Below are 22911 nucleotides of genomic sequence, written 5' to 3' on the forward strand. Positions count from 1 at the left end.
AGCGAAAGAAACACGTAGCAAAATAAATAAGGACGAGGGTTAGCTATAAAGAGTAAGATATAGAGGTTAACAAGGACCACCTTTTACCACCATTATTGTCTAATGTTTCCAAGGTCTTTATCCCAAAAATATTCACTAACTTGACATCAAAGAACGCCTCGGAGCATAAGCTTCAATGCTCTCCTTAATTTCTTGTATGCTTGTAGATCACTCTTAAACAACCTATAACCCATCCACACCATAGCCTAGTCACAACCTAAAAAGGCACAATATGTGGGAAATGAACAAGAAATCATGGATCCCACTATAAAAGAAAATCTCACTGTTTGCACTATTCTTGTTACTACCCACATAATCACCACGACAATCGCTACTATAGATAATTTTGGTTCTACAAAACCTAATGACATTACACCAACTCTGATGGTCTCCCAACCTAGTGGTACAACTACTAGCCCGTATATAACAATCCTTGTCACATTTACTTCTGTCAAGATTGGTTCACTTGGTTCCTTAACCTGTCTTCCACCTCTATGGGGGTGTAAACCCTATGGTCGCTCTTCTATAGGTACCAACCTCATTTTTATTCCCCTGCATTCTTTCGTTTTGCACTCCATGATACTACCTATTTCATGTGTTTACTACATAAATTATTAATCTTTTATTATGTTATTTGATGCAAAACCTAGCCTATACTAATCCTTTTAAATTTGGAACAACTTCAATGTCACTCCCTTCTTCTATGCCTCATACCAAGGGAACTTCTACATTTTTTGCCATAATAGGTCCCTGGTTATAACTGACACAGCAGGTGGTTCCAATTATGCTTGCAACTCCTAACAAATGTATTGTACAAGACAAATCCTATTAACCTAACCTATTAGTAGTCATCTTAGTTCTCCGATTACCACTCTAATACATGTTCCAGATATATTTCTAGGCCTCTACCTTCTTGGCACAACAAAAGAAAACTCTAAATCACACTCGCAACCAACTTAACTAGTTATTACAAAGTCAAAAAAAGAAAAACCAATGTGTTGACCATGAGCGAGCTCAATATATTGATGATGACCACGCAAAGAGCTATAGCTTGGCAATTGGAAGAGGGAACCAAAATTGTGAGGAACCTACCCGATATAGGTCAAGATAGAGGGTGAAGAAAGGAATACTACCCATTAAAAGAAGAAACTGTCACATCCCAAAGATCGGGCTAGAGGAAAATTGGAGTAACGGACCAAGAGTTGTCACGCTATGAATTTTAATTTAAATTTTGTAAAATTGTTTCAAGTATGAGCCATTAGCTTAATGGTTAAGAGAAAATAAGGAGAGAGTGTACTTTGGCTTAGAGACTTGAGTTCAAATCATTTCCCTTACAAATTGATTAAATTTTTGCTAATTTTTCTCTTCTCCTATTTTTGTGCCACCCCACCTATTTAACCTAGGTTTAAATACACAATTTTCACTTAATGATGAACTTTCTCATTTTTTTCACTTCTACAGCCGTCCAACCCTATTCCTCTCTCAAACTGTCCCGGTTTTCTTCCTTTCTCCTTCACTATGTTACCCTCATTAACCTTTGTTGTGCCGCCCCTCTTGTCCTCAATTGTTTTGCTTACTTGTTTTCTTATTTTACTAATGAATTGAACACCATATTCACCCTCTCTTTTCTGCCTTTTTGGATCTTCATTGTTTCCCATCTTTTCCCTTGGTGTTGTTCTGAATTTTACTCTCATTTTTTCCTCTCTTCTTTCTTGTTGCTATCGATTTGCACTGCTATTTTTCCAGTCTTTACCTTATTTTTTTAATCCTTAAAGAAGTCCCTAAATCGCCCTAAAAACTTCTCCTTTGTGCTGCCAATAGCAGCCCCATTGTTGTCGTCGTTAGTGGTGTTGCCGCCTTTAGAATATTCACATTTTTAGGTTGCTGTAATTTTTGTTTTGTTGCACCATTACAGTAGTATTTTATTTAATATTTATTTTTTTAAAATAGCGCTTAACCTTTCCAGTTAAAGGTGCATCCGATCTCACTCATCTGACATCTCAAATCTAATTAACGAGAAGCGTAAGTGCGATTTGTCACGAGTTATTATGTTGTATAGTTTTTGTTGAGAGATGACGTTTTGGATGATTGTTCTAAGGAATTTAATTTTATATTAGTTACTAATTTTTAGTGATATTTTAATCGTAGGTGTTGATCAGAATGTCCAGGATCAGCAGTGAAGTTGGAACGCTTTTGCACTCTCATTTCACATCAAATTAGTGTAAGTTCGTTTGATGTTTCGAATCTAAAAATTCATGGTAGTATCGCTATTTTGGCCGAACCCTTAGGAGTATTTCAAGGTTGGTCCTAATTGTATTATTAATGTATTAAATGTAGATTCAATTTAATTTAGTCCCGCATAAGTTTGGAGTTACGAATTTACAGATTAGTGCTGCGAATTTGCGAACTAAGATGCAGGTCCTAACTCAAAATAATTGTTTGCAATACAATAAAACATATATTAAGTTGATAAATATTGCTTGCTGGTCGGGCAAGCTGTGTGGCCAAATGAGCTAATTAAATAGTGTCGAACATCTATAATTGACCGAGTGATGAGTCTTTATTAAAATTTGCATGAATGCAAAATTTCACATGTCTAATTAATTGATTGCATGCCTGATATTGATGGACACTATATTTGCATGATATGGATTGCTATTGGTTATTGAGTGTTTGTATAGCATGAGACTCATTAAGTCATTGATTGATTTCATGCTAAGTATGTTTGATTGTAATGCATATTGTATGTATGTTACACACTATTGATGCCATACTTATCGATTGACTGAAATCATGAAATCAATGTACCAAAACTATTATCGCAAGCATGTAAAACATGCCATTGTACCAAAGCTGAATTGAAAACATGATTTTGCTCAATGATTGTATGTCATGTTGCATATGCATGGGGTAGGTTATTTTGGTTGATTGAGGCGTTCCACGGAGTACCAACAACAATTAAAGTTCACAATATTGTTTTCAATGCACTGCATCAGGAGTACCAAGGATATTGGTGATTTTTAATCATATTATTGGCAGCTTGATTGCACTATTGGTGGCTTGTCCACACTATTGACAGTTTATTTGGATTATCGTTATTGGAGGCTTGTGCACAATACTGGTAGCATGCCTGCTCATATTGGCAGTTTATCTACATTACTGTACTGGTGGTTTATCCATATTGAGCTTTGGTTCGCACTATTTGGAGTTCGGTAGATGAGTTTTGGGGAAATCGTGGTGTGTAGTGGATGATTGGGTAGGAACCTTTGGCATTACATCATACCATTCCTATACTTTGATCTGTTAACTATTATGGTTTAATATGAACTGTTACTGATATGAACTCCATGAGGTGGCTTTATGTTATTTTGGTTAATGCTTATATGCATTGATTGATAAATTGCTCTATTTATTTTGGTCTTTCTGTTAATGCTCTCACGTCTTACTGTATTGATATATGTTTGATTAGATAAATTTTGGACTCATACTAAGCTTTCATAAGCTCACTCCCTCATCGTGATTAACTTTTCATGTAAACTATAGCACCTCATACCCGGCCCTTGAAAAGGATCCAGGAATGACGCATTACAGCCCTACATCCTTTTCCTTTTTTGAAAATTAATTGGAAAAGAAGTTAGACTTCATCAAAACTATCTTGAGATAACAAAATTTTAAAATAGAAAATTATGAAGTAAACTATTACAATTCAAGGCCATAAGCTTCATTACAAGAAATAGGGAAAAATTATAGTTTGACGAATACAATTTTAGTTACAAAATATCATTCTTTAGAAATCTTAAGCCTTAACGTCACCTTCACTGTCATCCATAACACAAAAACATTAGAAGTCTCACAATAAAAAATATCCTCTAGTATGGTCCTTGATGATTCCTTTACTTCTTCAATGATCCTGAGAAAGAAAGGTAACAGAGTAAGTTTATAGAACTTAGTGAGTTCCAGAGCAAACACCAAGATAGCTATACATATGATAAACAAATGAACCTTCCCAACTCAATGAAACACATAGTTCGCCCATTGGCAAATACTATCCACAAGCAGAATTTATATAATTCGCCCAGTTCACCCATTGGCAAATACTATCCACAAGCAGAATTTATATAATTCGCCCATTAGCAAAGTACTAAACTTATTCAGATCTTATAGTAGACTAAGTTCCTTTGGCGCATATAGTACGCCCACGCATTTAAGCAAACAACCTTCTTCGTGTTTGACAAAAACCCTAGTCCATGTTCAGAGATCATATCATTTGTACTTTTCTTTTCCTTTGTCATGTTTGCCAATTTGGTTTGCAATTACACTTGCCCTACCAGAGGCTAGATAACCATTCTCATGTATCACGATCTGCCAGTTCAATGCTCATATGATTGAAGGCAATGCCATGATTTCATTTCTTTTTTGTTCAGACCATATGGTTCCTTTCAGAGTATGTGGGTATTAACTCAACACGATACAAGGCCGTTATAACATTTATACTAATATGCCAGACCATACTTTTCACGACAAGAATTCGTTACTCTGGCGCAAACACTTTACCTTTACAAAATAGGTAAACTTACCTTATACCAAACATGTATGAAAGCATACACATGCACACATGGAGTAAAAAAGAGCTCACCAAACAAGTTGTAGAGAAGCTCAGACAGCAAGACCATTGCCCTTATCTCGGGAGCTTTCAGGAGTTTCTTGAGCTATAACATGAAGAGTTATCTTATCAAATGATTTTACCAGAAACTAAACATGTTTAACAAGAGTGTTCACAGGAAACCCGAAATTTGAAAGTTTCCTCCTTAATTCCCTTAAACTAACCCTAAAGCATAAAACCTTAGGGTTCCATAAATAACCATGAAAACAACTTGAGTTTCATCGGTATTTACCAAGTACCAATGTTAGTAGAGTTTGCTAAGTACAATGAACTCGGTCTTTTAGGCAAGTCTCAGTGCTCAAGTTTTCCCACAAAAATGAAGAGAGTTTTTGGAGAGAAAAATTAAGTTTGCCAAAGAAAGCAAAAAACTTGATCAGGAAGTCACTATTGTCCTCCCATTAACCTTCCTTTAGTCCCCGTGACTAATAACATTCTCTCTCATCTTAAATGTTGTCCTTTCAGTTTTAAAAACCTTATCCCATTATAACTAGTACTCTTTAGGCCAACTAAATGGTTCCAAATAAAATAATAATAAAGCTGACTATTTTTTTAAACTAAGGGTTTAACAGTTAAGGAATAAACATTAATGTCTACCAGCTGGGTGGCATATACCCTATAAAAGAGTCTGCCAGACCACCAAGCTCACCTTAATAAAGACTTCACCTAAAGGTATATTGTATAGTCTTCGAGCACATAGTCATATATAGTACCATATCCACTTAGAACCTATTCTATAAGTCTTACTTCTAATAATAGTACTCAAATACTGTGGCTTCGCTGGGCGAGATGTTACATAAACCTTGAAGCTAGGAGCGAACCCGACATACAGAGAATCATCTCATACATCTGACTATTTTTAAATAAGTATTATTAATAAATCTATATTGATTTTGGTTTGTAATTTTTAATTATTTCTGGTATTTGGATTGATAACTTTTCATTTGGGGATTTTTGCATGTATGTATTGCCTAAGCATTATAATCGGGAAATGCATGATATCTGGCTTAAGTAAAATTTAACATTGTTCTCCAATTTCCACTAAATTTCAAAAAAAATCATTTTTGAAAAAAAAATCGATAAGGCAACTAGATTTCCAAAATGGCATGGATAATGGTTTTCCCTTGCACTAATTAACATTGAGCATTTACAAAGTAGAGTGACAAATAAAGGTTTTTCTAAAACAAAATTGTCAACAATAAAATGAATCTTAAGTACAAAAAACCTAATAAATAAACGTTTTTAAAACTAACTCAAAGTAAAACCACAATTTTTCTCTAAAATGAGTCGATTTAAGGTCTTCAAAATTATTGTAAGTTAGCCATTTCTATGGCTAATGTAACCTTCTCAATCTAGCCATAACGTCTAGGCCAGGTTAGGGAGGTTACATTTGGTTGTATCAGAGCTCGATTCAAAACATAAGATTGAGCATTATTTTTTAAATGGGTTTGCATCCATTCATTGAAAAGAAAGGGTATTTTCGGAATAACAAGCCACAAGAAATTTTTAAAATGATTTCCTACAAAGAAAAGCAGGTCCGAGACTCTAACTTTGGTTTTCATAGAAATTCTAATGCTAAATTGTAGATAAACACTAGGGGTGTATTACTATGGACATAGAATTGAAATAACTAGTGTTTGAATATTCTCTTACTGTAAAGGAAAAACCTGAATATTCTATGGACATAGAATTGAATGTATCTAGTGAATGTTTCTGTGAAACTTTAGACCAAACTTAAGATCGAAGGATACATAATGGACAATCATAGTATGGGGAACTGTGGGGCTCAGCATCGAGCTGCACAAGTTGAGTCATTTGCTTCTCAGGGAATTGTGCCTGATCTTTAGGCAAATGACATCGTGAGTGTGCCTACTGCAGAAGGCTGTGATTAAGAGACAGGGGATGATATAGTATCCCAAGTAATTTTAGGAGTCCTAAAAAAAGTTTTCGGGACTTTTGTTGAGAAGATTAAGTTGGAGGAAAAGAATAAACGTTTGGAGCTCAAAAGAAAAGAAAGGAATAAAGTACGGAATAAAAGAGAGTTTTGTTCCACCGGTCCGAATCAACAACCTTTGAAGCGGGCTAGGGAAGCCAAACCTCAGTAGAATGTGGTAGTAGCCATTACTAGAGGAATTGTTGGATACGATGATAAGTTCCACCTGAGGGTTTGATCTGTCGTAACTCAGTGTAGTAGATTAAACTAGTTTTCACACTTAAGGAGCCTGAATAGAAGCACTTTCAATATGTTTTAGTTAAGTTTCTTTAGTTTTACTTACATTGAATAAAATGTGCAAATTCAGTCTTTTATTGACCTTAAGGGACGAATGAGGCCTAAGGGAGAGCTAACGTACTATGTAAGTGTGCAAGTGACTATTAGAAGGCATTTTAGGTCGATAATGGACGTTATGTCGCAACACAAGAGGTCTGATGTTGCAACATGGGAACAAAATGAAGAAAACACAAGTCTAAATTTGATGTCATGACATAAACTGAGGGTTTCGCGACATACCCCTGCAGATGGCTATAGAGAAGCATATTGGTTTGTGTCGCGACATCGACTCTGGGACAAAAATTAAACGTAAAGTAGGGGCATTTTGGTCGACACAATCGAACTTAAAGCTCAGGAATCTCAGCTAACCTAATGTTAGGGATAACGTCCACCTGAAGGCTATAAATAGGCCTTTTGGGCACATGTCAAAGACACCTTTCCATTAACCTAGTTTCTTTCTTTAGAATTAGTTTCATTTTCTTTCTTAGGTTTCTAGAGTTTATTTTATTTGCTTGTTATTTTCTTTCAAGAGATCTTGATTGTAGAATCATTCAACTCTGTGGGTTTATGCTTAATATCAATACAATGAGGCTCTTTCATTTATTGTATCTTGTCAATTTAATTAACATACTTTCTCTTTACATTAATTATATATTTTTATGAACGCCATGAGGAACTAATACTTCTATGGGGGATTAGCAAGTGGAGGTATGATTTATTAACTATTTTGTAGGGTTCATCAATGGATCAGCTGTTTGGGAAAGGGAGAACGTGAAACAAAACCTAGGCTTGACAACCTCGGGAAGTCATCAAGGTGGACATTAACCCAAAATTTGTATTGTCCATCCGTGAACACCTTAACCCTAAACCAGTTTGGACTATAAGGTCAGAAGATAAGTAGTTCTTGCTGACTCGTTATGTTAGTTGAAGATCAGAATATCCTATTAGGTTAGCGACTAGTTGATTGACGAGGAACCCGAAACGACAATTGATGGAGATTACCAAAGTAAGCTAATCACCCTAATCGAATTTTATTTATTCTCCCTTTTTAATCTCTTGAATCATTTCTTTTTTATGTTGTTTCATTTGTATTATTATAAAACCCCTAAGAATCCTTTATTTTATATTCTTCGTACTATAACTAAATGGAAAGTACTAATTAGATCTTTTAGTGTTTAGGTTAGAATTGATGTAGTGTTCACCTCCCTTGGGTACGATTCTCAAAGTACTTACCCACTCCATTGTAAAATTATATTACAACTAGACTCGTATACTTGCAGATAACTCCTCGTAATTCTATATTTTATTACAATATTCACACTCAGAATGTTAGTACATCCAGAGGCGGTCAGGGTTGTCCTCATCGGGTAAATCAGATGTAAGCTCCGACATAGAATCAGGGTCAGGTAAGGGTACAAAATGAAAGGGGTAATCAGTTCCCTTAAAGGGGCGGTGTTTAGAATCGAAATGGTAATGGTAATCAGGGAGAAAAAGCACCAAGTCAGGGTGTGAATCGAGCTCGACTAGGCAACTTGCTTCGGTATATACGACTGGACGTCGAGATGACAAAGATGCGGCTAATGTCAATGCAGGTACATTTCTTAAATTGTACTTTACATAGATTAATTCTTGCTTACTCATCCATTTATAGCAAGTTGTGTATTTTTTAAATTGGGAATTGGGGTAAAGAAGTCTGTTAGTAACGTTTGTATAGTTTGATATTTAAGATATATCTTTTAGGAATGTAAGGATATGTATTGTCTGGAATTGTGTTGGGATTAGAGTTATACAGTGAAAGTATGGTGTCTTATTTTAGAGAAAAGGGTATCAGATTTTGTGACTAAAAAAATTTCGAGGACGAAATTTCTTTTAAGAAGGGAAAAATTGTCACATACCAAAACTTGGGCTAGAAGAAAAATGTAGTGGACCAAGTGTTGTCACACTATGAATTTTAATTTCTAACTTTTAAAATTGTTTCAAGAATAAGCCATTGGCTAAATGATTAAGAGAAAATAACAAGAGAGTGTATTGGGCTTAGCGACCCGAGTTCGAATCCTTTCCCTTACAAATTGATTACTTTTTTCCTAATTTTTCTCTCCTCCTATTTTTGTCCCACCCCACCTATTCAACCTAGGTTTAAATACAAAATTTTCACTTAATGATCAAATTTTCTAATTTATTTTACTTCCATAAATATCCAACCCTATTCCTCTCTCAAACTCTCTCATTTTTTTCTTCCATTCTCCTTCACTTTGCTGCCCCCATTAACCCCTATTGTGCCGCCCCTCTTCTCCTCCATTTGTGCTTCTATTTTTCTAGCCTTTACCTTATTATTTTTAATCCTTAAGATATTCCCTAAACCACCTTAAAAAAGACTTTTTTGTGCCACCAATAGCAGCCCCAGTATTGCCGCCATTAGTGGTGTTGTTGCCTTTAGAATACCGACGTTTTTGGGCTATTGTAAAATTTTTTTGTTGGACAATTACAATAGTGTTTTCTTTAATATTTTAATGTTTAAAACAAGACTTAACCTTTCCAATTAAAGGTGCATCCAATCCCATTCATCTGGTATCTTAGATTTAATTAACGGGAAGCATAATTGTGATTTGTCGTGAGTTATTGTGCCGTATAGTTTTCATTAAGAGATGATGTTTTGGTTGATTGTTCTAAGGCCTTTAATTGTATATTAGTTACTGATTTTTAGTGATATTTTAATCGTAGGTGTTGATAAGAACATCCTAGATCAGTAGGGAAGTTAGGTTGCTTTCACACATTCGTTTCTCATTGAATCAGTGTAAGTTCGTATGATGTTTCGAATTTGAAAATTTGTGGTAGTATCATTGCTTTGGCTGAACCCATAGGGGTATTTCAAGGTTAGTCATTATTGTATTATTAACATATTAAATGAATATTCGATCTAATTTAGTCCTAGTTTAAGTTTAGAATTACAAATTTGCGGATTAGTATTGCAAAATTTTCAGAACTAGGACCGGACCCGACATATAGAGAATCACCTCGAATATCAGACTACTTGTAAATAAGTATTATTAATAAGTCTATTGGTTTTGGTTTGTAATTTTGAATTATTTCTGGTTTGTAGCTTGGAAACTTTTTATTTTGGGATTTCCGCATGCATGGATTATTTAAGTATAATAACTGAGAAATGCATGATATTTGGCTTAAGTAAAATTTGAAATTGATCTCCAATTTCTTCTACATTGCAAAGGAACATTTTTAAAAAACAAATCGATAAGGCAACTAGATTTCCAAATGACATGACTAATGGTTTTCCACTGCACTAGTTAACATCGAGTTTTCTTTCTTGATCTTGGGGTGCGCTATAAGGTAGTTGAGATTGATAAGATCATTATGTTTTGGAGGATTAAGGTATATAGATGTGCATGGATATGGTAATTTTGTTAGGTATGAAAATATGGAATAATTGAGTTTTGGTGTAAGTTTTATTTTGGTATGAATCATGCATGTCGTATTTCATAAAAGATGTGGTTTGGTTAACCTTTTAGGTTAAGTGCATATTGATGGATAAATGAAAACTTAGATGAATGAGTTGACTTGTATGGTTAAGTTGGATGTGATGGTGCCTTATGGCATATTGGTTAGAACTAGGCAGATGATATATTTTCGCATGATTTTGCTGTGTTTTGAGTTGTTTGAATGAATGGTTTTGGTATGCTCGGGATTTAGGGAAACCATTGATGCAAGGCTTGTGTTTTAAGGTACCTTATGGCAACCACATTCTACCACACTGTTAGACACACGACCATGTCATTCACATGGGTATGGGACATGGTCATGTGCTCTTGATATTCACTAAACTAACTATAAAAAACGACTAAAGCAAGCACACCTATCGAATAATAGTATAGTTATGGTGAGTGGGGAATATCGTATCCACGAGGACTAAAAGTACTAGTAATTACTGTTTTTCTATTATTTAGCCTTCAAATAGAAGGGATTGTTTTTAATCTAAAATTACTAAACTAATTTAACTAAGAACGCAATAGAGAATAAAATAAGAAAATAATCTGAGATACCGATGAGAGAGACAATACCCAGGAAATAATCCACCTAGATTTCACTTATTATTATGAATCGAATTTAAATGATTTATCCACTTGTGCTTTGATCCATAGAAATCCCTAAACTATGTTAATATCTCTTTCGAGAGTAAGAAAAAATGACTCTAGGTTGATTAATTGAAATCTCTTTCTAATTAAAACCCCTATTGTTGCATTAACTCGATCTATGAATTCCCCTATTAGATTTGACTCTAATCTGGTATATTTATGTCGTCCTATTTCTTGGATTGCATGCAACTCCACTCAATTATGCTAGATCTACTCTTAAACAGGGACTTTTGCTTCACTGATTAAGCACATTAAACATGAATTAATATCCTGAAAATACTAAAACATGAAATAATCATACATAATTGAGAAAAAGAAATCAGGTATTTATCATGTAAATCAGAAATCAAATAATAAGATTCATCATAGGTTTCATCTTCCCTAGGTATCTAAGGAATTTAGTTCATAATCCTAAATAGAAACATCTCAAAGTTCAGATAACAACAAAACATAAAGAAACCCAAATAAACTTCTAAAGAAATTAAATGGAGATCTTCAATCTTGAGGAGATCTGCTTCCGAGATGAATCCGACGGCGTTCTTTGAGTCTATTCTTCAATCTTCTCTCCCTTTCCCCTTAAGTCCTCTTCTAATTGTTATTTATAGACTTTAGAATGCTCAGAAAGCCTAAATATTGGGTTTTTCCACGTAATTGGGAAGCAGGGTGCGTTATCGACACGGGCTAGCACATAGGTGTGTGACCAGCCTGTGTGGAAGTGCTCAGGCCGTGTAGAACCTGGAAACCACTCTATTTATTCGATTTTGACTCGTTTTTTTCTCCTTTCACTCCCAAGTGTTCTCCTAAGTATAGAAACATTAATTTAAAGGATTAGGAGCATCAAATTCACTAATTTACGCAATTAATCATTAGAAAATGCATTAAGAATGAAATTAAAATATGTTACTTTTATAGCTTATTAGATCTATTTCATTTTTGTGATTTTAGGTTCACATAGCCACTGTCTCTTACACGATCTGGAGACACGACAGTGTGTCTTCTCTTACATAGTCTTTGTTTTTGCACATGGTTGAGTGTCACGACCATGTTTTATTGCACCACACGGCTTCAACCCTGTCATATAGCCTGACCAGACGGCCATCTGACTCCTGTCTTCTATTTTTACCCTACTTTTATATTTTGTTTCAAATTAGTTCCTATTTGTTTCTTAATTGCTTTTAAAGCCTTGTAGGCTCAATATAAGTCCCATTTTTCTATGAATAATATGTTTATTGAATGTAATCTATTGATCATTGTTTCAAAAATAAATTTTGGATCACAATAGTCTATGTTTATTCTATTAATTCTTGTAGCATCGCGTAACCCTAATCCAGTGACGGAGATGGGTGGGGGTGTTACACTAGAAGAAAGGAGAAGAGAAAATAAAAACCCTAGAAAAGTTGCAGAAAAGCTAAGAGAAAACTTAGAGAAACTAAAGCTAAAAAATAAACTAATGTGTCTCCTCTCTCCTCAGCCAAAATTGATTGTTTTAGGCTAATGACTGATGAAATTTCGTTACTAAATTTCCCATACATGGGCCTTGTGTGATTGATACCCAAGTAGAGGATACCGCGATACCCCAATCAATTTTGAACTTTGGGTATCGCGATACCACTAAGGGGTAGTCTCCAATCTTCAAGTCTATTTAAGGTAACACGATTCCAAGGTTTTGATATAGCGATACCCTTTCCTTTGGTGTCATTTTCGCTCAATGTCAACCTGAAACACGTCTCTACACCACTCAGCCACATGTTAGGGGTCTCAATGGAACTATTAGCCAATTTGGGTCACAAAAATAAGGAAAAAAGAGACATTTACATTTATTAACTTAAAATATAAAAATTAAAAAAAAACTACAAAAAGACTACTTTTCTTGAGAATAATCTCCTTAAGTATACCGGGAAAGCATAATTTTCCATATCAAATTATGCCAGATCAAAATCCCCTACACTTAACTCTTTTCTTGTCCTTAAGCAAACACACCAATCATGCAAAGAAAATGACAACTCTTGGATTAAATCAGGCAATTAAGCCATATAGCGTAAAACATCAAACTCTTACAAGAACTACCTCACATGAAACTTAGGAGTGATATCTAACATGTTTATTCCTAATGCAAACATAATTAGCTCACTAAGTTAAAATGTTAATAGATGTAGAGACAATGGAAATGAACATATGTACAAGTGTTATCTATCAAAATAGATCATGTGGATTGCTCATAGATAGTTAAAAGGAATTGGTCATATTCATTCAAATAAATGCAAGCTATTCAAAAATAATTATGTAGGTTCTTATTTAGGTCCTAAAGGTCTTCTAGGCTTGTAGCGTTCTGAGGCTTAGGATGGTTCAAAATTTAAACAATGGGTTTTCAGAACGGGTTCAAGCACTAGAAACGGTTAAACACATTACATTTTTCCTTACTCGTCCCCAATTTATTCACAACCTCACCTTTTTATTTCTCCAAAATATTAGAAGGTATTACCCGAGATTAGTACGTACAAATTTTATAATTGTGAACCGAAAGATTTCCTTTTTTGAGCTTAGTTTTATTTAGCTCTCTTTTTCTTTATTTTGTGTTCTTTCGTTCACCCTTTTTTTAATTTACGTGCTAATTCAGGTAATCCCTTAATTTTCTTTTTTCTCACACAAAGCCACCATAATGTTTCTACCTAGTCTTCAATGTCTATGGCTCGGTGTCCATTACATAGTGCATTTTTTTAAAGAATCGGTACAATGAAGGATTGATTACTAGACTCATTTAGGCTCGAGGCTTTGATATTAAGGCTTACAAGAAAAGGGTGCTCGAGGCTCAAAGATATGAGAACTAGGAGTACATACAAGAATGTAAGCTTTAAGGCTCTAGGCAAGTTCAAAAAATGCCAAAATCTTTCCTGAATCAATCACCTAACACCAATTCTTTCAAGCATACATTTATGTAAACAAATAATTAACAACTCAAATTATTTATCTTCAAGGATTCGTATACTTTATTCATCCTATGGTACACTTTATACATTTTAATTTAGGTTATTGCCTCTAGTCTATTATACATATTAACTAATTGAACTAATTAGTCTATAATTAAAAAAAATTATCTAGTATCATTCAAAATTTACAAGTTTGACAATTCTATGTACTTATTCAATATTTATAATTAATGACTTATTACCTAATTATAATCAAAGCACCATGCAATTACACATAGTAGAAGCAAAAGAAAATGTAATTTTTTGAAAATTTGAAATTTTTCTTTGAAAAAGGGACTAAAAATGAAAATAAGCATAGAAAACAACATAAAACAAGAAAAATAAAATACTTACAACTATGTGCATCCCCTCACACTTAGACTACATATTGTCCCCAATGTGTTCCAAAAAAAGGAGGTTATCAGACTTTCTTAGAATGGAGCGCCAGAATAGCTCGGGGGTCCATCTCCTTGTTGAAGCTAAAAAATGTTGTGTAGTCTTCTATAGCTTACATGCTGCATAAAAGAATAATAACATAAGATGTGAAAACATATAACTATTGTGAATCTCCACAAGGTCCCTCACTCGATCCCACTACTCTTTTTCCTTTGTCTTTGATGACCGACCTTTTTAACGACATCCTAGTCGGTCGCTCAACTCCCAAATGATAGGGAGCCCCTGTAGATGGTTGCAATGACATCAAAGTACCCTGAAAATTGTCATGATAGGGTGCGAAGTCATCATCCTCTGTCGCCTCGTCATTCTCCTCATCTCTAGCTTCTTCTTCTTGGTCCTCATCAGTTGCATTGCCCTTAGATATGATCGTTCAATCTTTCTGGCCATTGTATGCTCTATCCCTCTAACTCACCAAGAAGGTATCCACGAATGGCTTCATGGCCTCTAGCAGTCTCGTGTTGTAGCACACATCTCTACCTAGCCTATGTTCCCACTGTGTAGGCTCAACATCGATTTTTTTCGTTGCATTCTTCTTCTTGACTATTGAAAGCACTTCCATCTTATGCTTCCTTTACATATTCCATATTTGGATCTGCTTTCTTTGGAGCTCTTGAAACTACCTAAGAATAGTGTCTCCGATGCTACACTGAGTGGGGTGGTGAAATTTCTTAGTTGGATCCATTTCCACCCCACTCGTCGACACAAGTTTGTGGTTAGGTGGGGAAAATATATACCAACCTTTATACCTAAAATACACTTCCTTATTTCTTTTTTTATCCATTACCCAGGAGACACTCTCTTTTCAATGTACAATATAATAAAGTAGTTCAAAATACATTAACAGTGTTAGCATTTAGGAGGGAACTAATACATGTGTAGATAAACTGCATCCATAACTTGTCAACCGAGAACATTATAGCTTGTTTAAAGGATAAAGGGTTATTATTGCACCTCTCATGCTTCCATAATATGGCGTCCATATCAAAATTATTCAATTTATCGAGGTCCAAAGCGGACAACTCGTCACTCTCATAGTGAAGGACACCGTAATAGTCACTAATAGCATGCAGGGAGAAGTTAACAACCTTGTTCTGAACATACACTCTATTTTCTTCAAAAAAATTTAAGTTGGAGTAAAACTCCAAAACAATCGGTATAACAGTTGGTATTTTCGGAACAAAGGCAAAATTCATCCAACGATGAAAACGAATGAGATCCCAAATATCCTCAAAATGCGAGGCAAAAGGGTCGAAGCCTCATTCAAGGATAAATGAGTGTCCTTAAATGGATAAGAAATAGGCTTCAGCCTATTTTGATTTAGTCTTGACTGAATCATCCTCTAGTGCTGGAGATAGTTCAGATTGGGATCTTGATCGTTTTGTCATTCTTGGAGGCATGTTTATTATCTTTTAAACTAAGCTAACTATCAAATATATCTAACCAACTAACCACAGCAAAATTAATCACAAATGAAAAAAAATAAATAACTAAGATAACAAGGAAAATAAAAATAAAAATAAAAAATACAAAGAAGAGACAAGAAAGAATCTTTGAACAGTAGTGATTTCAGTGAAGTGGTTGTTTGTGTCAGCGCAGAACTGTGTTTCCCAAGCCACCAATAAAGAACACCTACAAATAAAAAAGAGAATGAGTGTAGATTTGAAAGAGAATAAATTTTATTAGGAGAGGGGAAGAGTGTTTTAGAGTTTTAAGGTTTTTTATTTTGGAGGATTTGGGAAAAATCGAGTGTTTTAGGGGTGTTTTGGGGCTTAAAAGCCTTTAATCGAGACACTTAACTCGAGTATTACCCAACCCAACATGGATATCCCAATACCCAATAGTGGATATCACAATATCCTCTATTTTTGGAACCTCTATTTTTGAGTCTATTTGAGGTATCACGATACTCAATTGTGGGTATAGTGACACCATTATATGTAAACCAATATTTTATTTTTGAAGTTTCAGGGGTATCGCGATACCAAAAGTCCAATACCGTGATACTCTAAAGATTTTTGGTCCCCTATTAAAGCTATAAAAAAATCGTGATATCCCCCTCGAATATCACGATTTCACTGAATAGGGCCCCAAAATACTTACAAAATTGTCAAATCTTCTCTGAACATTAAAAAATTTGACCTACCAAGTGCAAAATTAAACCAAGATGAATTAAAATCCTAATCTAAATGCTGAAAATTCGTGGAGTCCATGCTCAATAATTTAATTATTTACAAATTTTGAGTTCAATTGCCATATGCAGCAAATTAAAAATTTCTCCAAGGTGATATGTAACACCCCCCACAGTGATACTTGCTCAAGGTTCCAGGCACCAACAAATGTTTTGTTGCCTTCAACCTTACGAGTTGATTCATTGGTTGCCTCTTCAAAATATTTTGTTTCCTCACATAGATGCCTCGCATCCTCGATCTCGAATCTACAAACATACACCACTTTAAATATTTCACAGTTTTAGTCCCATAATCGGAGACCACCAGAATAGCTTGGCACTTTAGCTCACTATTAGGGACACTTCCTTCACCTTAGGTTTGGGCTTTACAGACGTAAAGGTTTCAACCACTCCACCGACTTCCATCATTATATATCCTTTGCTTATATCAATGGTGGTTTAAGAGGTAGCTAAGAATAGTCTCCCTAACAGAATTGGTATCTCTACATCCTCATTAAAGTCAAGAGCTATGAAGTCAATCGGTAAAATGAATTGTTGAACTCTCGCTTTGGGTGAACTAGTGACCTATCAGCTAATTGGATGATAACCGAAGTTTTTTTAAGGTCACTTAAACCTAACCTATAGTAGATGTACAATGACATTAAGTTTATACTTGCTCCAAAATCATAAAGCACTTTGCCAAAATTCACACCTCCAATCTCTATGGGAATATTGAAACTACTGGGGTCCTTGAGTTTTGGTGGGACTCTTCTAGACACAACAGCATTACACTCAGTGTTCAGAGTGAATCTCTCTTCTCTCCAATATTTTTCCTCCTAGACATGACTTTTCTAAGGAACTTGGCATATTTCGGCATTTTTTCTAGGGCCTCAAGCAATGGGAGATTAAGGTTTTGGGCTCCTTGGTTCCATCCCCACCTAAGGTTAGGATGGTCATGCCACCTCGGGTTATAGGTGTTGGAGTAAGGGTTATATCCTCTATTTCCCACATAATTAACCTCTATTTGGTTTTTCTCATTAGCATTTCCCCACATAGCGCCTTCACCTTCATGTCTTGCATTAGAATGCATTAGAATTGGCTGATCTTGGACTTACGCCTTGGTTGAACTCATCTCTAATTGATTAAGCCTTTTTAGGACTTGTTGATACTTGTCCTCACTACCGACCGCATTCACGATTAATTGTTTGTCTCTATATGTGAACCACTCAGCCAGCCCCATGTAGAATTCATTGTCATGTCCTTGGTAAGTTAGCAAACCTCGACGTATGTCTTCGACATGCATGCTCTCGCAGACGCTCTGTCAAGACTAGAGTGCAAGTTTTCATCAAGGCCATTAAAAAAACCTGAAAAGTCCTGCCAATCTTGAAAGCAATCATATTGAAACTTACGTTGAATGACCTTAAAGCGCTCTCATGGCATGTATTCTGATTCCCATTCCAATTGTCAAAAAATCATTATATCTATACGAAACTTCATTTTCTCACTTAGCGGAAAGTATTTCACCAAGAATCTGCTCGCTAGCTTGTCCCAAGTGTTGATGAAATCTATCGATTGTGAATCTAACTACGTAAATGCATTACCAGTAAGAGAGAAAGGGAATAATCGAATCAGATAATGTCATCGAGTACCCCATTATTTTTAAAGGTATCATAAATGGTTAGAATTCTTTTAAGATGTTGGTTTAGATCTTTATTCATTGATCCTCATTCATTTATCCTCAAAATTGAGGGTTCGCTTGTATCATTTGGATCATTGCTGGTTTGGTTTCGAAGATATTTGCATTAATCATCAGACGATTAATGTTACCTTGAACAACATCTAGATTGGTCATTGCATAGTCATGCAAAGTATGTTGATCCATAGGTGGGTGTGGTGGTTATTGAATCTTTACTCACGTTTCTTCAATAGGCTATTCTCTTTTAAAGGTTGGCGTCTCTAGGATGTTGTGAACTTTTTATGTGTGTGATGATATGTTCCAGTTCCGGTTCAAATGGTAAGACACCGTTATTGATCTGAGACATACAACGCCTTCTATAAGCACAAAAGAGTGAAGTATATTAAATAAAAATTGCAAATGAAATAAAGACAAATAAAAACAAAGACGTATATATAAATCTTACTTTTGCTACTTATCTCTACATAGAAGTTCACAACTAAAAATTACTCAATCTTGCACCATCTCCCCGGCAATGGCGCCAACAACTTGATCGCGTATGTGTGCACATAAAACAAATGATTTTATAAAGAAAATTTAAAGTGCGGTTTTACTGCAAGCGTGCAGGTTAGTTGCAATGTTTTTATTTCCAAAGGAGCACGAAGTATTCCAAGGGGCTGAACCCAAAAGAGATGGCAATTGAGTAATAAATAGCGTACACTATTAAATATGCTAATCTAGGGACCAAATTATAAAGAGTACAAAATTACGAGATTAACCAATAATTGACTAATGGTGGTTGGTTGATTTCGATGTGGTTTGTTGGTCTTCAAATGAGGGGCTTAAATTATTTAAATTACTAAGTGACTCAATTTTATCTGTCGATCTCAATTTTACCTATTTAGAGAATTAATCTGGTTTATCTCTCGATCTTACTTGTTAATCTTGGACTAATGAATTGCTGCACAAGATGTTTACCTCTTGGTCTCAATTGTCTAGATATTCCTGTAGGGTGTCAATTCCTAAGTTTTAAGTTCTATTCAATTTTGTTCAATTTATTAAAATTTCATCCCTTGTCCAAAAAAATCAACTTACCCACATCCCCATCAACCAACCCCTTTTAAGGTTTAGCTACTCATGCTGAAAATAAAGCTAATGGACATGGAAATGAAAAGCAAAGAAGCCATTAAAGTAAAGCTTAAGAAAATTATAAAATTTTGAATTTTTATATAAGAAAACTTAAGCAACATTAAACTAAAGGCATTCAACAAGAAATATAAAGCAATAAGCATAAAAAGAACAATATTTAGCCAGTTTAAAGTAAAAGAAACTAAAATACATTAAACTAAAATTAGAAGTGTCTTACAACCAAAGTATAGGGACTGAAAATGCAAATAAACCTAAGCTATAGTGATAACTAACTTAACTAACTCTAAGAAAACTAAGAACAAGAAGGAAGTGTAGAAAAATAAACTCCAAAATTAATAAAGGAGAAGAGAAAATAAAAACCCTAAAAAATTTGAAAAAAAACTATTAAAAACTAAAGCTAAAAACTAAATTAATGTGTGTCTCCTCTCTCCTTAGCCAAAATTGGTTGTTTTAGGTTAATGGCTGATGAAATTTCATTACCAAAATTGCCCTTACACGGGCCTTGTATGACTCGTGCATCGGGTAAACAAAGACTACCCTTTATGTCCAATTTTGTCCCCTTACAATATTAACATCATGATACCCCAGTCAATTTCGAACATTGGGGTCCTTTTTATGGTGGATATTGCGATACCAATGAAGGGTGGTCTCCAATCTTCAAGTCTGTTGGAGGTAATACGATTCCAAGGTTTTCAATCTCCAATATTTAATGTTGTTTTTGGTTCTTTTCAACCTCTAACAAATTCCTATACCATTCAACCACGCATTAAGGCCTCAATGGCACATTGGCCAAATTGGATCACAAAAATGAGTAAAAATGAGACATTTACACTTATGAACTTAAAATTTAAATATTATGATAAACTACGAAAAAGACCATGGTTTGCTTGAGAATAAGCTCCTTAGGTATACCAAGGAAGCCTAATTTTTCATATCAAATTATGGTAGATCAATGGTCTTTTGGTTAATTCTAATATGCATTGATTGATAAATTGCTCTATTTATTATGGTCGTCATGTTGATGTTCCTATGTCTTACAATATTGATATATGTTTCCTTAGATAACTCTTAGACTCACATTGAGCTTTCATAAGCTTACCCCCACAGTGTTCAACTTTTCAGGTGAACCTCGAAACTAGGGCCGAACCCAACATACTGAGAATCACCTCGGACATCAAACTATTTTTAAATAAGCATTATTAATAAGTATTTACTAGTTTTGGTTTGTAATTTTTAATTACTTGTGGTCTGTGGCTTGGTAACTTTTTATTTGGAGATTTCTGCATGCATGGATTACTTAAGTATAATAATTGAGAAATACATAATATTTGGAGTAGTTAAAATTTGACATTATTCTCCAATTTCCGTTGCATTTCAATGAAGTCGTTTTTGAAAAACAAATCGATAAGGCAACTAGGTTTCCAAAATGACATGAATAATAGTTTTTCGTTGCACTAAGATCGAGTTTTTATAAAGCAAAAAGACAAGCAAACGGTTTTTCTAAAACAACACTGTCAACAAAAAAATGAATCTTAAGTATAGATGACCTAATAAATGAATGATTTTAAAACTAACTCAAAATAAAACCATGGTTTTTCTCTAAAATGAGTCTATTTAAGGTCTTCAAAAGTATCATAAGTTAGCTTAGCCATTTTGATGGCTAATGTAGCCTTCTCAGTCTGGTCATAACGTTTAAGTCGAGTTAGGGGGTTATTGGAACATAAACATGACAGGTTATTGCCACGCTTAGTCTTTGCTCCTATGGCAGGAGCCATAACCCTTAAGGGAAGCTATCAAGCATAAATTGACTTTTATATCTTTTGCTCCCTCAACACATGGTAGAGCCTTATCTTTCAAGGGAAGCTACCAAGCCAATGGATTTCATCTCTTTTTCCTCCACGATACATAATAATGCTATATCCCTCAAGGGAACCTATCAAGCAAAAAATTAGCTTTCATTTTATTGTTACCATGGCTCATGGTAGAATCCTATCCCTTAAGATAGATTATTAAGCCAAAATTGGCTTTCATCTCTTTTTCTCTCATGATCTTTGGTAGAGCCATATCCCTTAAGGGAAACTACTTAATAAATAGGCAAAAATCCTAAAGAATAAGTGATTCAAAATATTTAGGTGTAAAGGAACCAAACTTAATAGTTACTTATTGCAATGCTACATGTGGTGCTTTAATATAAGGATTACAAACCAACGAACTTCTAAATAAATTAGAAGAGAAAGCAATAATTGTATAGTCCTTGGACACAACCCTATTTGAAAAAGAAGCTCTAGCCAACAAATGCAGGGTCTTGAAAGGTGACCTTGATAGAAAAGTCCATTTCAACCAATTAGAAGGAGATTGTGCACTCTCATAAAAGGAAGTGAACCACGAGTAGAAAAAGGAATGAAGAGAAAACTTGGCTATAAAGAGGCAAGTATAATAATTAAGATAGGCTATCTTTTACTGCCATTATTCCTAAATATCTGAATGGTACTTATCCCAAAAATACTCACCAAATTAAGCATCAGAGAGTGTTTTTGAGTGCAAAATCAAACGCCCCCACACTTTTCCATGTTCTTGCATGTCACTCTTGCTTAGTCTTATATCACATCCAAACTAATGCTTAGTCAAACCCAAAAAATTTGTAAACAATGTTCATTCTTTCAAGCTCAATTTATTTATAGTTCTAATTGGCTCGTAAATCCAAACTTCATTTGAAAACATGAACTTAAGGCTACTTTAGATGTAATGTTGTATTTGGAATATGATATTGAAAAGCCTAGTTTGAAAAAAATGCTTTCAAAATACTTGATTTGGAAAAAGTGCTTTAGAAAAGTTTTATGAAAAAAGTGCTCTGAAAAGGCATAGTTTCTAATTTCAAGCTCTTAGCATTAGTATAAAAAATTATGCAAAATGTTAAAATTTTCATTAAATGATACTCAAGTTCATTAATATTATGATATATAAAATATAAATTTTAATTACTTTTTAAACAATTAAGCAATTAACATAAGTTATTTGCAAATTTTAGTTTTTAGATATGTTTTAAAAACTAATCAGAACCTTATTAGAAAGGCATTCATTCAAGACGACCACATAGCCAGATTACAAAGGACGAATTGATTCAACATAAGAATAGAGCTACAAAGAAATTCAAACAAACAACCTAATCCCTTACTATAAGATATAACAATAAGTCACAAGCCAAAAGGTGAATTAATTGCAAATAGTTCTTGAGCACATTCACAAAATAGGGAGAAAAAATAAATTATCCATCAATCTATATATTAAGCTCAACCGATTCTCCCATCCCACCAAGAAACTTTATCAATCATCAAGTCCTTTTCAGGTGTTGAAGCACACTCCAAAAGTGTTGGGATCTGTG

At 34.5% G+C, this 22911-nt stretch overlaps 1 long non-coding RNA gene across 4 annotated transcripts; it reads left to right on the plus strand.

Moving 5' to 3' along the window:
• The first annotated feature begins 218 nt into the window (after positions 1 to 218).
• On the plus strand, positions 219 to 20888 carry LOC107921374 (uncharacterized). 4 transcript variants are annotated; one of them, XR_001691041.2, is made up of 5 exons: positions 219 to 2061; positions 2188 to 2260; positions 7702 to 7974; positions 8249 to 8560; positions 20652 to 20888. It is a non-coding gene; the product is annotated as an uncharacterized lncRNA (long non-coding RNA). The 4 variants fall into 4 exon arrangements; XR_005909470.1 differs by having other exon boundaries at positions 8294 to 8560; positions 20652 to 20875; XR_005909469.1 differs by having other exon boundaries at positions 219 to 1919; positions 2006 to 2061; positions 7702 to 8560; positions 20652 to 20875.
• Positions 20889 to 22911: the final 2023 nt, after the last annotated feature.

This window comes from Gossypium hirsutum, chromosome D01, assembly GCF_007990345.1.
Source record: "Gossypium hirsutum isolate 1008001.06 chromosome D01, Gossypium_hirsutum_v2.1, whole genome shotgun sequence".
In the NCBI taxonomy this organism is placed as follows: domain Eukaryota; kingdom Viridiplantae; phylum Streptophyta; class Magnoliopsida; order Malvales; family Malvaceae; genus Gossypium; species Gossypium hirsutum.